At 36.1% G+C, this 14,887-nt stretch overlaps 1 protein-coding gene across 1 annotated transcript in view; it reads right to left on the bottom strand.

Annotated features, from left to right (window-relative positions):
* The window catches only part of RPRD1A (regulation of nuclear pre-mRNA domain containing 1A), a 44,387-nt gene that overhangs the window by 12,431 nt on the left and 17,069 nt on the right, over window positions 1-14,887 (bottom strand). The window lies entirely within an intron of this gene.

Genomic DNA, 14,887 nt, shown 5'->3' with positions numbered 1-14,887 from the left:
CAATTGCAGTGTGGATACACTCAATGTTAACCTGTGAGCAAGAAAGGAAGAAAAAAAAGAGAAATATTTGATTCAGAAGTGTTTGATTGACCTGAAATTGAGGTATTAACTATATTTCAAGTGAGATTAATAATATGTAAGACAGATGGAGGACCTCATTTTGCTACAGATGCGTGCAGTGCTGTTGGCCTTGTTTATTTAAGTAAGCTATCAGTGCAGGCCACTCAAGACTCAAGACTTTGCTAATGAGCTCTTCAAACTATAAATATACATATTTTTAATTTCCCCTACTATTCTTCCAATTTATAAAGGATTCCTACAAAAGTTGAAGAAACTGATGCAAAGGACAACCACACAATTTCAGAAAAACCTCTTACATGAAAGATACATGGCTATTTCTTAAAGAGATTTTAAAGGGCGTTTCTCAAAATAAGTCAATAAATGCAGGGAGTCATAGAATGTGACTCTAATAAATTTTACTAGCTAGACAGTTTTATATTACATTTGTTGAATCATTTGCACAATTTCACTAGGTGGGTCGATATATCTATTTTATAGATACAGATTCTAAAGAAGAAGATTTAGTTACAACTCAAAGATGAGCATCCACTTCTTATTTAATGGTAGTTCCAAGTGCTCAGCATCTCTTGATCTTGTTGAAAGGAAGAGCTGCACAGCAGCAACAGATATTCTGACTCATTCTCTTCTTGAACCTCCCTTCATGTCCTGTAGAAGTATTTCCATGAAAACTTTCCACTACATGAGGCAAGCAAACAATTACATCTTTTCTACAGCCAACAAGGAGCAGAATCTTAATTCCCTGACAGCGCACACAGAAACAAATGCCACCATTTAAGAAGTCAAATGCCTACTCTCAAGCCTTAGCATTAAAATATTATGATGAGAATTTTGTCCTTAAGGGAGGTGATACCAAGTGAAGGCAGAGACAGACTACAAGAAAGAATCACAATTTAAGTCTCTTCTCAAACAACCAATTTCAGATAGTAAATTTGGTATACCAATCCTTTTAACATTATTAATCCAACTCTGAATTGCTCAAAGGGCTAGTTTTATAATAAAAAGCGTGTTAAAAGTGGTTGCTAAGAGAGAAATTATGAGCAACCAGAGCAAAAAGAAATCTAGAGAAAAAAAGAAGACTTAGAGCAGGTAAATAATATTAAAAGGAACATGAAAAGACATTTACAGTGTTTTTTTTTTCCTGAAGTCTTCTTTTCCATTGTGAACTTTTTTCATTCAAAAAGCCTAAGGCTTGCAGTAACCCCATTAATGCACATCCTTCTGATAAAAGAAAAACATAGAGGTTAGTAATCATTTTTAAAATGTCTTAGCTTTTAAAAACATCCTTCATCCATTCAAGCCACCTGCATTTCATTAAAAAGGTCTTTTATATGATTATCCTTGTTTATATAATAGCTCTGGTTTGTTTTATAGGTCTGGATTTACATCCAGCGAAACAACCTCTGAAGACCAGGTCGCTGGGACAATATAGTAAGTTAACTGTTGTTAAAGTTCTTTATTATTATGGTATTTGTGCCTAAATTCAGAGTAGTTCAATAGATATCTTCAAAGGAAAAAATCAAATAATGGAAAAAAATCTTTAGTTCTTTCAATTTTGATCTATTTTTTAAAATAGGTATTTCAGAATAGACGAGGATATGGGGAAGAACTAGTTTGTAAAATACAGTATCAGTATTTCAGAGCTTTTTTTATAAATCACTCTAATGACTGTAATTTCTGAATTTTCAGCAGATAGCAATAAAACACCTGAAACCTGTTACTCTTTGTCATCAGTTCCCTCACTGAATTTCCTAAACTAGTTCTTTTGAGATTCTGAGGCGCTGGAAAAATAGAATTATACAAAGAAGTACATACTCTGAATTCTCTTGTTTTCCATATGCTTCCTGCATGTCATGTCAGTGTATAAGTCAGGTACACTTTCACCAGATACACTATCTTCATGGGTTTTGTGACAAACACCCCAAATTTCCCTCTTATCCACATAAAATACACTTGCACAAACTTGAGCTGAAACAAGGGTGATGGCACTCTTGCCACAGGAAAGGGCTTACATCGCTGTCAAACTGAATACATGGCTTGTAAGGCAATTTATGAGGTACTAAAATACTTGTTCCTGTGTTCTCTACTTGTTGGGTAGTCCATTAAAATCGGATTGGCCACGAGCTCACACATCCAGATTTCATCACATAAACATCAATTTTGAATGGGGAAAAAAAAAAAAAAAAAGCAACTAAACTAAGCCTAGCATCTGCTGACTGATCTTTCCATCAAGGCAAATAAAACCAGCAGGTCTGAATCTTTGGTTGAAATTCAGGCAAATGCTAAAATGGTCAGCTTCACCACCACTAAGCTGCTTCCAAAGGCTCCAGGGCGCAGCAATACAGCCTGTTATACATGACTTTAAAATTTGTGGTGTGCTGGACACAATCAGTTGCAGAGAAGAGAGAAAGTGTTTATAAAGAAGTAAATGTGCTCTTGGGTATGTGTTATTAGCCTATTCTGAGGTAGGGAACTAGAGAACTAAGCATGGGAATGTCATTTTCCCTCCCTTTCGCATGGTGGTTGCACTGCAAAGGGGAAGTATTTCTCCCCTGTGGAAGAGGAAATATAACAAGCAGCACTAAATCCAAAACCTAACTGTGATTTATGTAAACCCTCTGCATGAAAAACTAAGATGTAGTCTTAGAGAGTGACTGTGAAAGTGTCATGACCAGGCATTCAAAGTTTTTGAAAGCGTTTGTCTTGTAAAGCAAAAAGTAATTTCTCTGCTGGCATCCTACAAACCCATTTGAGTGAAAATATCAAGCTGGCCAGGCACCACAAGCTGAAAGGGCTTGGTAGGCTAAATGAGGCCCTCAGTGATCCATTGGCAGCTCTAGCATGTACTTGATATTCAATAGTATAGCAAGGGGACTTGAACTGAAACAGGGAAAATAACTGTGCTGATGACACAGAGAGAGCCCAACTGTCCCTCCTTTCACAACTAAAAAGAATGAACCGTGAAGACATGCTTTTGTCACTCTTTAGGGAAAGTGACTTGCTCTCAGCTATGTTAGCAAAGGTCAAGACAACACTGCCAAGTAAAACCAAAAAAAAAAAATAGTTCCCACAGTCACTAATAAGTACGTGGATGATCTGCAACAATGTAGGACATATTTCACTATCTTTTCAAACAAACTGAACTTAGGGGGAGAAAGAATGATGATGCAGTATGTCAAAACCAGTATGACTTGCATAAAATCACGCTGTATCCTGAAATATTCAAAGGAAAGTATTGTTGAACACAAACGTGCCATAAAAAAAATAACATGATTTACCAAGCGAATAAAGCTGTATGCAACAGCATAAGAGAAAGCTTTTTGCCATTAGACTTCTGCAGACTGAATAAATGTCTCCCCTGTGGAAACAGTTTTAACGTAATTCTGGACTTCACTTATCATCAGAATTGTAAGGTATCCATTCCATCCATTGCAATGCAAATCTGAACTTTGGGCTTAACATTTGGTAACTGAAGATAGCTAAACCCCAGATTATTTATCTCAAACATTACTTTAACCTTTATTAAATTTGCTTTTCTTAAGGGTAGCTTCTGTAATTTACTTTGCTCTTTTAGCTATTATTACCTAACTTGATCTTAGTTATTCACATATCAAGATGACAATGAATACTTACAAGTAACTCCAAAATTGAAATTCAAACGATCAAGATTGTTCTACAGCCCACACATGAAAAAAAATCCTCAGAAGCTTAAGAATTGTTGTCATTATTGAACAGATGCAAAAAGATAAAACCTGTATCTGCTACTGAGTATGAACAATTTCTCAGGGTATTTTGTATTAAAAGAACATTAATTCGCCACCAACTACAGCAGCTTTTTTCCAACATGGCTTAAAGGAGTTTGGACTAGAATATTTGCTAAGTTGTACATGCATAAGTAGAATGGAGAGGACGGGAAGGGAACAAATTGAGATGCTTAGTCAGCACAGCAACAGGTAGCTTCTTTGCTTTGAATGTTACAATTTATTTGTAAGTTTTCTATTAATAGTCATTTTATGCTCTGCACATACATATTTTTTTTCCAAATGTCTGGCTTTAAAGTATTTGCAGGATCCTTTAAAGTCCAATCCTACCGATGAGCCAAATAATAAAGAAGCATTCCTCCAGGACTCAATAATTAGCACCAAGTGTAACAACTCTGCTAGAGTGTGGAATTGCAAATAATGAAAGACCCTCTTTGTTCCACAACACCAGCCTGGGTTCTTCCCTCAGTGTAAGGCAGAAGACACTAATCAGCCGGGAAAACAAAAGAAAACAAAACAAAAACCTCAAAATTAAAAAAAAAAATCCATCGACTGAAAGTGCTCTTTCTTTGCAGGACTGCTGAAAACAATGGGTACAAGCTTGCTGCAAAAGAAACACATTTGTTATGTTTTCAACAGCATAGTGCTGACTTTCTCTTATAGGCAGTGTAAGAAGTGGGTTCACTGACAATCCACCTAAATGACAGATGAGAAGCTACTGAGGAAATCAAAAGAGTAGTGGCTTAAAGATTATTCTCTGGAGGATAATTTAGTAGATTAAACTTCTTGCTGCCATCCATGTTCTAAGATAGCACTATGGCACAGGAAGAAAATCAGAAAATGAGGAAACACTACTTCTTGAGGGGAATGTGTCACCTGAAAAAGAAACAGGCATGCATTGGACAAAATCGTACTTGAATTTAGCTAGTTTCTTGGATGGCAGAGCATAGCCAGATGGTGCAATCCCCCAGAAACAGATCAGTTTTCATACTGAGTATACTTTCTATTTTGGGTTTGCACTCATAATTCTGCTTGTGCTTTAATCCACAATTTTCCTGCCCTGGGATAAAAGGCTTTAAGATAACATTGTTAGGAAGAATACCTGGTTTCCTCCACATTTATGAATATTATGAACATGGACTTTCCACTCCTGCATCTTTACACAATGCCATAGCTAATTGCAGTAAGTGGGTTATGGCTAAGAAAGTCAGTTAATAGGTATACACTCCATAGAGACTGTATCTGTATTGTGCTATGGTGAATGATGGATTTAGCTACTGGAAAGTCACTCAATTAACTATACAACCTGTGTGAAAGTAAGCACAAGAAATGCCTGGCTTTCAAGATAGCATGCTAAGTTGTTTTGCTAAACAGTCAGTGTAAGTAATACTAATAACAAGGGTACACCTTCCAGTCCTAGGCTTTTTAAAACCAAACATTGGTTAATGTATCACATGTTAAGAAAAGTACTGTATTCCTACAGCAAAATACGAGAAAGGGGAAAACATGACTACTGACACCTACACAGTTTCTATTGCTAATCCTGGTTATTATGGAGCTGCAGGAGTGAAAGACTGAAAAGATGTGGCTGGAACCTAACTATCAAATATCAGTTTAACCTAAGCCTAAGATTTTTCTGGATGTCAAATGATTATCAAGGTCCAGAAGCCCAAGTACTCCAGAATAATGTTAGCACAATGATGGTAGAGCTCACTAGGTCATCTATCAAACATACTGATTTTACAGAGAAGCTACCATCTTCTGACCACAGTTCATTTTGGATGATGGGTGTCAATTAGCTCCATCACTACTAACAGGTAACTTTAAATGGGAGATTTTATGATGCTCCCAAAATAACTCTGGAATTTAACCAAGTTTCACCTTGATGCTCTGAATACTTAGGCAATGAAAAGCACCAGTTTGAGCTTCTCTGTTGAGTCTTGATGCATACGATAGTAACCAACAACCAGGTAGAGAGAGGGAAGGAGATTCTATAAAAATGCAACATTCTTAATGCCATCTTAGTGACCATCATACAGGGATAAGTGGTATAGCAGAAAAAATAAAAATAAATAAATAAATAAAGCAACAGGACAGACTACAATTAATTAGGATGTGATGTATAAAAGATAACTGATTTCCTATCACTTGCCCTTGCAGTATCATTCCTTTTACTTTGATAATTAGCAATATAGCATAAACAAAAACTTTATGTACTTGAAATATTACATTGTGCTGAATGAGGGGAGTTCTACTGTCTGATTAGTCTTCTGCCTTTTAAAGTCTTCATAATCAGAAGACGTCATCTTTCTTGACAGCAGACAAACTTTAAGACTATTTTTAAAGATTTACAAGTAGCTCAACCCTCCACACAAGATCCAATAAACAGTTCACAGGCAGAACACAAACAAATTGTTAACCCTCGTTTCATTTGTCGTCTGATGACAGAAACATTTGTGGCAAAGTAAAATAAACCTTATTTACGTGCTACTGACTTAAACAAAGGATAAAAAAAAGAACATAACTGGGAATTGAAAGGGATAACAAGACATTTGAGGAACAAGAACAAATTTGCTTGACTTCTAAGATTGCAGTCAGATGTCAATCTTCTCCAACCTTCTTCATGTTGCTCTATTGTTATTTTTAAAAATTCATTTATGTTCTATTTGCAGAAGTGACTCTAAATGAGAAGAGTTTCAATGATGGAACTCAAAGCTCAAATGTGTATTACCTACTTTCAGTTGTGTGCCTTGGAAAACTTGAGTCTTTCTCTATTTGTAATGTAGCAATTGCCCCAGTAGCCACTACACATTTCCCACCCCCAAACTGTATGCAGCAGAGCTTTAAAACTGGTTCATCAGCTGCTTGCAAAACAGTTTCCACATCCAGTTTACAGTCTCAAGAGATGTTGTAGCATATAGAAGCCACCTTTGGTGGTATGGAGGTGTGGGGAGGGAGAAGCAGAGGGAAACCTTTAATTTGCAGGCAGGTAAAAGCTTATTTTTACAGTTACTTCTATGTATCACTCAACACAAGCCTACGTTAAAATCAACACTCACAGAACAGCTTCAAATATTTTGAGATTTGTGCTAAATTACAAAATACTGATTTAGATTCCAACATACAGATGCATTTACACTTTAAATTCCATGATTTATTTAAGAAGTATGTGGCATTCTTTCCACTTCTCAACTCCCTCCATTCACACAAATATTTTATATCCAGTGACAGACAAACCCAGCTATGGAAAGAGAAGTGGTTAGTTTTGACTAGAAAACTAGTCTGTAATTCTGTGAACTAAGGCTGGGGCCAAATATGCCATTAACAGTAATTTATCTCCGAGTCCTCATCTTGTCCACTAACCAAAAAAAAAAAAAAAAAAAAAAAAAAACCCTGAACTATTTGATTTATATTCTTCATCAAATTTTCTGCCTAATATGTCACAACACATTCCTCTTTTGCCTATGCCCCTCAAAACACTATTCTGATAAGCTTAAAAAGGTTGCTTGGTAATGTAAAAGTGTGAAAAAGAATTAGTCATTAAAATTTCTTTTATGATATTTACACAACAAAGTATTCCAAACTATCTCACTTTAATATGTACCACTCAATTTCAAATACTGAATCTCTTTATCCTTTTTTAAAAGAAAAAAGATGGTGACAGTAGATTCTTCATTTTCTTGATAGCACAGTTCTCAAATCAAACAGACTAGTCTAACAGTTTTTAAAAATCAATTTAAATTCATAACATTTCTGAATTGCCAAAGCACTGAGAATTTAGAACCTGCTGTGAGGTCAATTTCACATATGATGAAAATTAAATAGAAAGATGCTTTTGTGAAAATAAGAAAGATGATAACGCAGCTAGCAACATGGAGAGAACTGCCTAAAAATATTGGCTCTTCAGACTAGTGAATTTAGAAATATATTCATGTCTGTTCTATTACTGCATGCAAATACTTTTACCCTCAATAGCACTACTTATTCAAGATGAGGAGCACAGTGGTAAAAAGGTGTTCAATAAATGGTAAGGCTATTTGATTTCTGTAACTAACTAATCCTCTCACCTCCATCCTACAGTAAATCCTAGCGTGCCTTCCATCTGTCCCCTCCATCCCAACACCTCCTGATGCCTTCTACATCCCACAAGGCTTATTTTGGCAAAGAGTAGCAGCAGTTACAGTTGGTACCAAGCCACACAAACTGACTGGATAGCAGATTAAGGGCAGCAAAGCTACTGAAGCTTTCCTTAGGGTCTCGCTTCCATCCACATTTTCAGAAAACTAATTTATAGTAAACTTGCAAGAAACAAGACTATTCAAATCACCTCCCTGACAAATGAGAAGTGATAGGCAGCACAACTGCATTAGTCTAGTCCCCTGAGAAAGCAGATCAAACACCACCTATAAGCCTTCTGTGATAGCAATCTACTCTTCTCTCCCTCCAATCATAGCCCAGATAAGAAACATTAGAAATGTTTCTTAACATTAGCTACAAAATGTTAGAAAAATGCTCTAGGTAGCAATTAACCAACCAACTTAATGTGCTTTTTATCTTGGAGACACATCTCCATAATCTATTAATGGAATGAAATTTTAACATGACATACAGTTCATTTACAGAACTTATACATGCCATCCTGATTTGTTTCTCTGTGTTCTTCCTGTATTCTGTTTCCCCTTATTTCCTTTTAATCCATAGTTGCAAACTTCACCAATAACTTCAAAGTAGACTAATCCAGGATTCTTTCACTTTCACCAGAGCTGGAAAACATCTCAACTGTTTCAGCCTGACCACAGAAGTAAATCTACTTTGGCCCTCACTTTTTGTCTAGAATTAAATTCAAAGGAAGGTGTAAGAACAATCTTACACTGTTTATTAGCTGAGGGTGAGCAGTTCTACAGCAGAGAACTTTTTCCAGATCTCGCTTTCCACAGCCATAGGGCTAAAGAACTACTACTCAGGGAGTACAACAGACAGGGAATATATTGTTTCTTGATCTGCTATTGATGTAGCTCTATTACTCTTTTTCATTTCCATTAATCCCTAAATATGCATAATCCATACAACTTTAAGAGACCATCAACAATCAGTGCTCATGCTGCACTGTCCTCAACTATGTTTCCATTTGTATCTTCCAATTGCTTTCTTTCCTCCCAGATCTGTACCATGCCCCTGTCAGGGAAATCTAGCTAGGAAGAAAATAATTCAGATAAGACAACTCATTTTGAGTTTGTCTTGCCAGAACAAGAATAGTTTATGTAACACACACACAATCAGGAATCTCAGATTCCAGTAACAAGCACAGCAAGAACACACACTTCTACCAGATTTCTGTAGCATCACATAAAGCCCTGCCATTCTCTTCTTCCCATTCTCCCTCTGAATTTTGTTTCAGGTAGCACAAGTTGTATGTGTTTGTGTATTATGGAGATAAATCTTCCAGATTTACTTTTTCTGTGGAGAAAGACTATCATTATCATTGGAGATTGATCTTCAGAATCAGGTCAGTCTCAATTAAAACCGAAGTTGCTACTGAGGAGCTGAAACATTCCTCAAAATCTAGTATTGCACGTACATGCTTTAACAGAAAGATATGCCAGTTCTTAAGAGTTGGGAGTTTCCAGCAACCACACAGCAAGAAACATTAATAGAAGCATTTTCCCATAACAGCTTACGCCCCCTCTCAGCTGGGGTTCTTGACCTACTATTCCATGAACTGGCCCACCTGATCAGTAACATTTTTTGAATTCTCTGTAAGAAACAAACTCCAGCTGGTTTTATAGTATGCTCCCACCCATTTAAGTGAGAATTCTCAGAGGAAATATACTGACTTAAACATTAGTGTAAGCACAATGTTTTGATCTGTAAAATTCAACTGGAATCCCACAAACAGTATGTCTTCTACACTTACACCCTAGCTGAGGAGAGACACAAGTTACTAAGACATCTGCCATTTCAATAAATAATTAGAAAAGGCCTCTTAAGAGTTCATTGTAAAGCTATTAGTCAAAAAAAAAAAAAAAAAAAAAAAAAAAAAAAAAAAAAAGACTCCATTGCTATGTGTTAATCCCTACCCATTAGTTAATGTTTTTCTACCTATTAGTACCTTTATTAACAACTGCATATAGAGAATTTGTGATTAACAACAGAAAGATTTAAGGTGATCTTCAGATCATCAGTAGCTGTTGCAAAGGAGCATGCATACCACAGAAGTTGTGTAAGATTCAAAAAACCTCCCAACTAGTTCACTAGTAACATTGAGATTACCATGAACTGGAGCTAGGGAAATAAAGTAGCTTTGGTGCCTGATTGAAGATACTTATGAGTTCAAAGTAACAGATTTTTTAAAAATCACAAACGACTTTTATCTGGGATATGCAAGATTTAAATGGACTCTTCAACATTATTTTCAGTGAGATCTTACTCATAACTGATGGACATACTGACAGATGACTTTCAATTCAAGAAGTTATTTTAAAAAAGTAAGCTGCACTCATCATTCATCACAAAGTGTTACCAGTATTCTAACAGAATATTTCACTCCTAAAATGATTTTAATAAAAATACAAAGCTTTCCTCTTAAAGGCACGTCTAATTAATATGCGCCAGCCAACTTTACCTTCCCTACGCTGACCTTAAAACATGACTAATAAAAGGGTAGTTTGATTTCATTAATGGACTCCGAAAATGTTATCTCAACCTACTACAGCAGCAAGCAAATTATCTTCCTGTGTATATGTGAGGACACAACAGCATTCTTCCCAATGTCTACAGTAACTCCATTGTACACAAGTTTTGTTTGTTAGACTGTTTCCACGCTGTGCTCATTAACTCTTTCAAAGGGATTATCTTTTCGTCCAAGTGCATGAGTGCTAAGTTCTGTATCAGTTTTTATGTAAGTTGCTTTTTATGCCTAATATCTTAGTTTTAATTGCAAGCATCTAAAGGTTGCAGCAGCTGAGATGGAACAAAAACTGCTTTGGGTTTTTCAGCAAGTCTAAGAGGAAAAAAAAGCTGATGTTTTAACCTTTTCTCTTCTTCTGTCAAGGATGTATCTCTACAAATCCCTAGGACTTCTGGTCAATCTTTCCAAATTTTTGAAGTTTCTACATCTTAGTGATGCCAGAAAAATTATCCAAGTGTAATACAACTGTCCTCAAATATACACAAGTTTATTTTCCCAGTAAATGAAAGTACCAGAAGCCATTAGCTAGAGCATGAGTTTTCCATTTAGTTTATTTGTTTATACAAATTATTTCAAATTGCAAAGCACAGTTCTGCAAAAGCTTCCTTCCCTCTCCCCTCTCCACCTACAAGTATTTTCTTTTTTGGTGATTTTTTTTTTAGCTCACAAACTGACTGAGAAAGGATAATGTTTAGTCTGCATAGTTGCATTTTACAGTAAGTTACACCATGATAACAAGTAGCTAGATTGGGGAAAATCTTGTTTCTCTTTAGATTTTACAGGTGCTTCAATGAATTACAGAAATATCAATTCCAAAAGCAAGCTTCAGCTGGGGGAAGGGAAAACACAGCAGAGTATACAGTTCTGTGGACTTCTTATATTCAGTAAAGATCAACAAGATGTTCCTAAAATTTATCAGGTCTAGTGATAAAAACACCAGGAATAGAGGTCTGCTTTAGATAACAGCATTATTACTGTGGAGAATCAAGGCTTGTAGAAAATAAATATGCTTAATTAAAAAATAACTATACCAGTTTCATTGACATATATAGGTGCTTGAGCATCAACACTTCTTAAACCTCTTTCTCCAGCAAATGCCTGATCAAAGCAAAGGGAACACCTGCTGAATAAGGCATCACATCTTAACTCACTTGCCACTCTATAGCTATGCCTTAAATTTTAAATAGTTCTAGATGGGAGAATATCCCACTGATTATTCAGTTTCCCATCTTAAGCACAAAATGACATTACATACCTGCAAAAACTTGTTCTTCAGAAGACGATGGAAATAGATCCATTTAATTTGGTTAGCAGTATCAAGTTTAGGTTTGCTATAGCCAGGAACATTCTGTCTAGAAGTCCCATTATCTAGGCCAATATCCTCACTGTGTATTTTTTTTTACAATAAGGAATTCAAAAGGTACACTTCAGACATGAGTACTATATTGGAAGTATCTTTTCTTCTTTTTGAATAAGATAACTGGTAAGCTTAAAAAAATCCACCCTCTACAAATGAAGGTGAAACTAGTAAGAAGTTTTAGGAAAACAATGTTGTACAGTGTTTTATTATTCTATTTCAGAAGTAGAGCATCTTCCATGTGACAAAGTTTTAAAATATACTCTGAAGCAAGAAGTTGTCTTTTTGTTGGACAAGGTACAACCTACAAGATTTGTTACAAAAGCCAGGACTTACACTCAAATCTTAACACTTAAAATTTCATTGAGGCAGTGAAAGCTTGAAGTATTTCTTGCTCCTCTGAAGGGTAACAGAGCTGTTATCTAATATTCTCTCAGCTACTAATTATGAAATTGTTATCTACAGCCTGCAATCTCAGATACTATGGCATAGTTAGTCACAATATTAAAGAGTATATTCATTGGTCTTGAGCAAAGTATAGCACTGAGCCAAAAAAAAAAAAAAAAAAAAAAAAGCACCACACACACACACTGACATCTGGACCTTGCTTTGCTGTATTTGACATAAGGACTGCTATTCTCCACTCCAGTAAATTACTTCTACAAAGGTTAACCTTTACAACAGTACTTCTTGCCACTTCCTGGTACAAAAATAAAAGGTCTGCAGAAGCAAGAGAACTAAGTTTACAAGACAGGTTAGCAATCTGTGATCATGCTTAGGAAGCCTATTTCTATTTTGGGTAAGATGCGATCTGTGTCAATCTCAAATGCCCCCTCACATTCTTTAACTTCTTATCTAGTAAACCTTGAAGAGCCAAGTCTTGCAGTTGAATGCCAAATTCTCCCCAACCACCTCTACTCTACCATGTCTACTGAAGCTGTTTCTTTTCTAACATCAGGGACTATATTCAGTAAAGGACTTGCATCAAGTCAACTTTAAGATGACTGAGCCTCAAGTCATTTACACTACATGAGAAGTGAAGAAGCATCTTAGAATGGTTATTCAAAGCAAGCCTGTGAGCAGAGGCTTAGAACTAGCCAACAGGAAACTCCAAGCACAAGGGCCTATTTCAAATCCTATTCTATTTCATACAGAGTATAGTAGGGAGAAATAGAATGAAGTGAATTCATCCATTAGAGATCCCTAGTTTGCTGGCCTCTCCTGATGGTCAGAGGCTACAAATATTTCTCCAAAAAACAGCAAAGGTTACTTGAAATTGGCCTGCAAAAGGGGAAAAAGAAAGTGCTGGTGAAGGCCTTCCCCTCCTTTATTGCAAGTTAAAGTAGAGGAAACAAGAGATCCAAGGTCAGTCTCCTCAGCTGAGGAATAGCTAAGATGGATTCAAACACCTTTCAGAAGTCACACCCTACTCTGAACTGGAAGTACACAACCCATCTTCTACACCCAGAGCTATAATCTTTAATAGAAATGAATGCAATAATTTACAATGCCAAGAAGCCATAACATAAAACAATTGTTGGTGTCACTACTTACAGAGAGATCCTTGCTGCCCAGAATTCATCAGAAGATTCTGAATACCCAAAACAGTCCTACAAAGCATGGATGCACCTTATTTCCCACTTCCTGATGATATTTCTCAACTAGCAGTTTTGTAATTGTTACACTTGTAGCAACAGCTGCAGCACAGTTCAGTCCTAATTCAAGATTAACTCGAGTTACTGTGGGTTCACCACATTTAGGGAGATTTGGAATGTTACGAAGTGAACGCCACACAAATAAACGCAGTGTAGGATTCAGGCTACTGATGAATCTTCAACTTTGTCTAGTGCAAGACAAAAGACTTCAGGTGCTCAGCTGCAATGTTATGAGTCCTGATCTACTTCATTTGGACCAGAGAAGCAAGAAACATGACTGAATATATCAAGTTCACTTAGCATTGAAAGAAAGGTTCCAAGACACACAAATGCACTCAGTAAGTTCAAGTTGTTAAAGAAACAGTAATGAAAACACTACACCCTGTGATAACACTAAGTGCATGGAGGGACATTGTAAACAGTGTCAATCCAAGCTTGTATTGAGAAACAAAACCAGAACGCAAGAAGCCTGTTGTGATATACCATCACTACGTCTAATACCTAGCTTAATACTTTCAGTCGCATTTGAAACCCATTAAACGGGAACTTGATGGAGCACCAATGCTTTTGTCCTCCTCTCTCCCCAAGCCCTACTCTATCTCCAGAGCTATGGACTAGGATGATTAACTGCCTATTTACCCCCCAAAAAACAATAATGAAACTAAATCTTTTAGGAATCCTTTAAAGAAGTCAAGTTTATGGCTCAACTGTGAAATATTACTACTGTAAGTACATTGAACTTATCTTCTCTAGACATACTAAGAAACCAGTGATAAACAGATGCACTAGTATAAGGATATGAATATTGTTTGCACAGCTGTATGAAATAATGCAAGAAAATAGCAATATCAGCAGAAATCTCTTGATTAAATGGAAGTGCTAAAATACAGCAGGCCTTCAAGAACAGTACTTACTTCATAAAAATTGATTTAGCAATAGGAATCTTTCCAAATTCAAGGTGTTAAATAGATGCAAGTACTACTTAAAAGAGACTAGATCATCCAGCACGCACTTACTAGTACAGCAATAGCACTTTTTTATAACAGTAAATGAAGATGAACAGAGGCTGCCTGCAAGTGTTATTCTTGAAAAAGGTCACACATGATTCTTTGTCCAGACTTGTAAATAACTCAAGTAAAATCTTGTATTTCCAAAGCCTTTACTTGAAACTAAAGTGTCTATTGCATAATCAATGAAATGATTTTTGTTTGTGGAAGCAAGAGCAAGTCAAAAACAATTTCATTCACGTCACCTACAATTAAAGGCACATTAATTCTAGAGTATTTACAGGATGGTGTTTATTGCAGGAGATGAGAGCACATGGCTACTAATTTTTGTGTAGCTTATT

This window comes from Rhea pennata, chromosome 2, assembly GCF_028389875.1.
Source record: "Rhea pennata isolate bPtePen1 chromosome 2, bPtePen1.pri, whole genome shotgun sequence".
Taxonomy (NCBI): Eukaryota; Metazoa; Chordata; class Aves; order Rheiformes; family Rheidae; genus Rhea; species Rhea pennata.
This window is presented reverse-complemented; position numbering and strand designations above follow the sequence as displayed.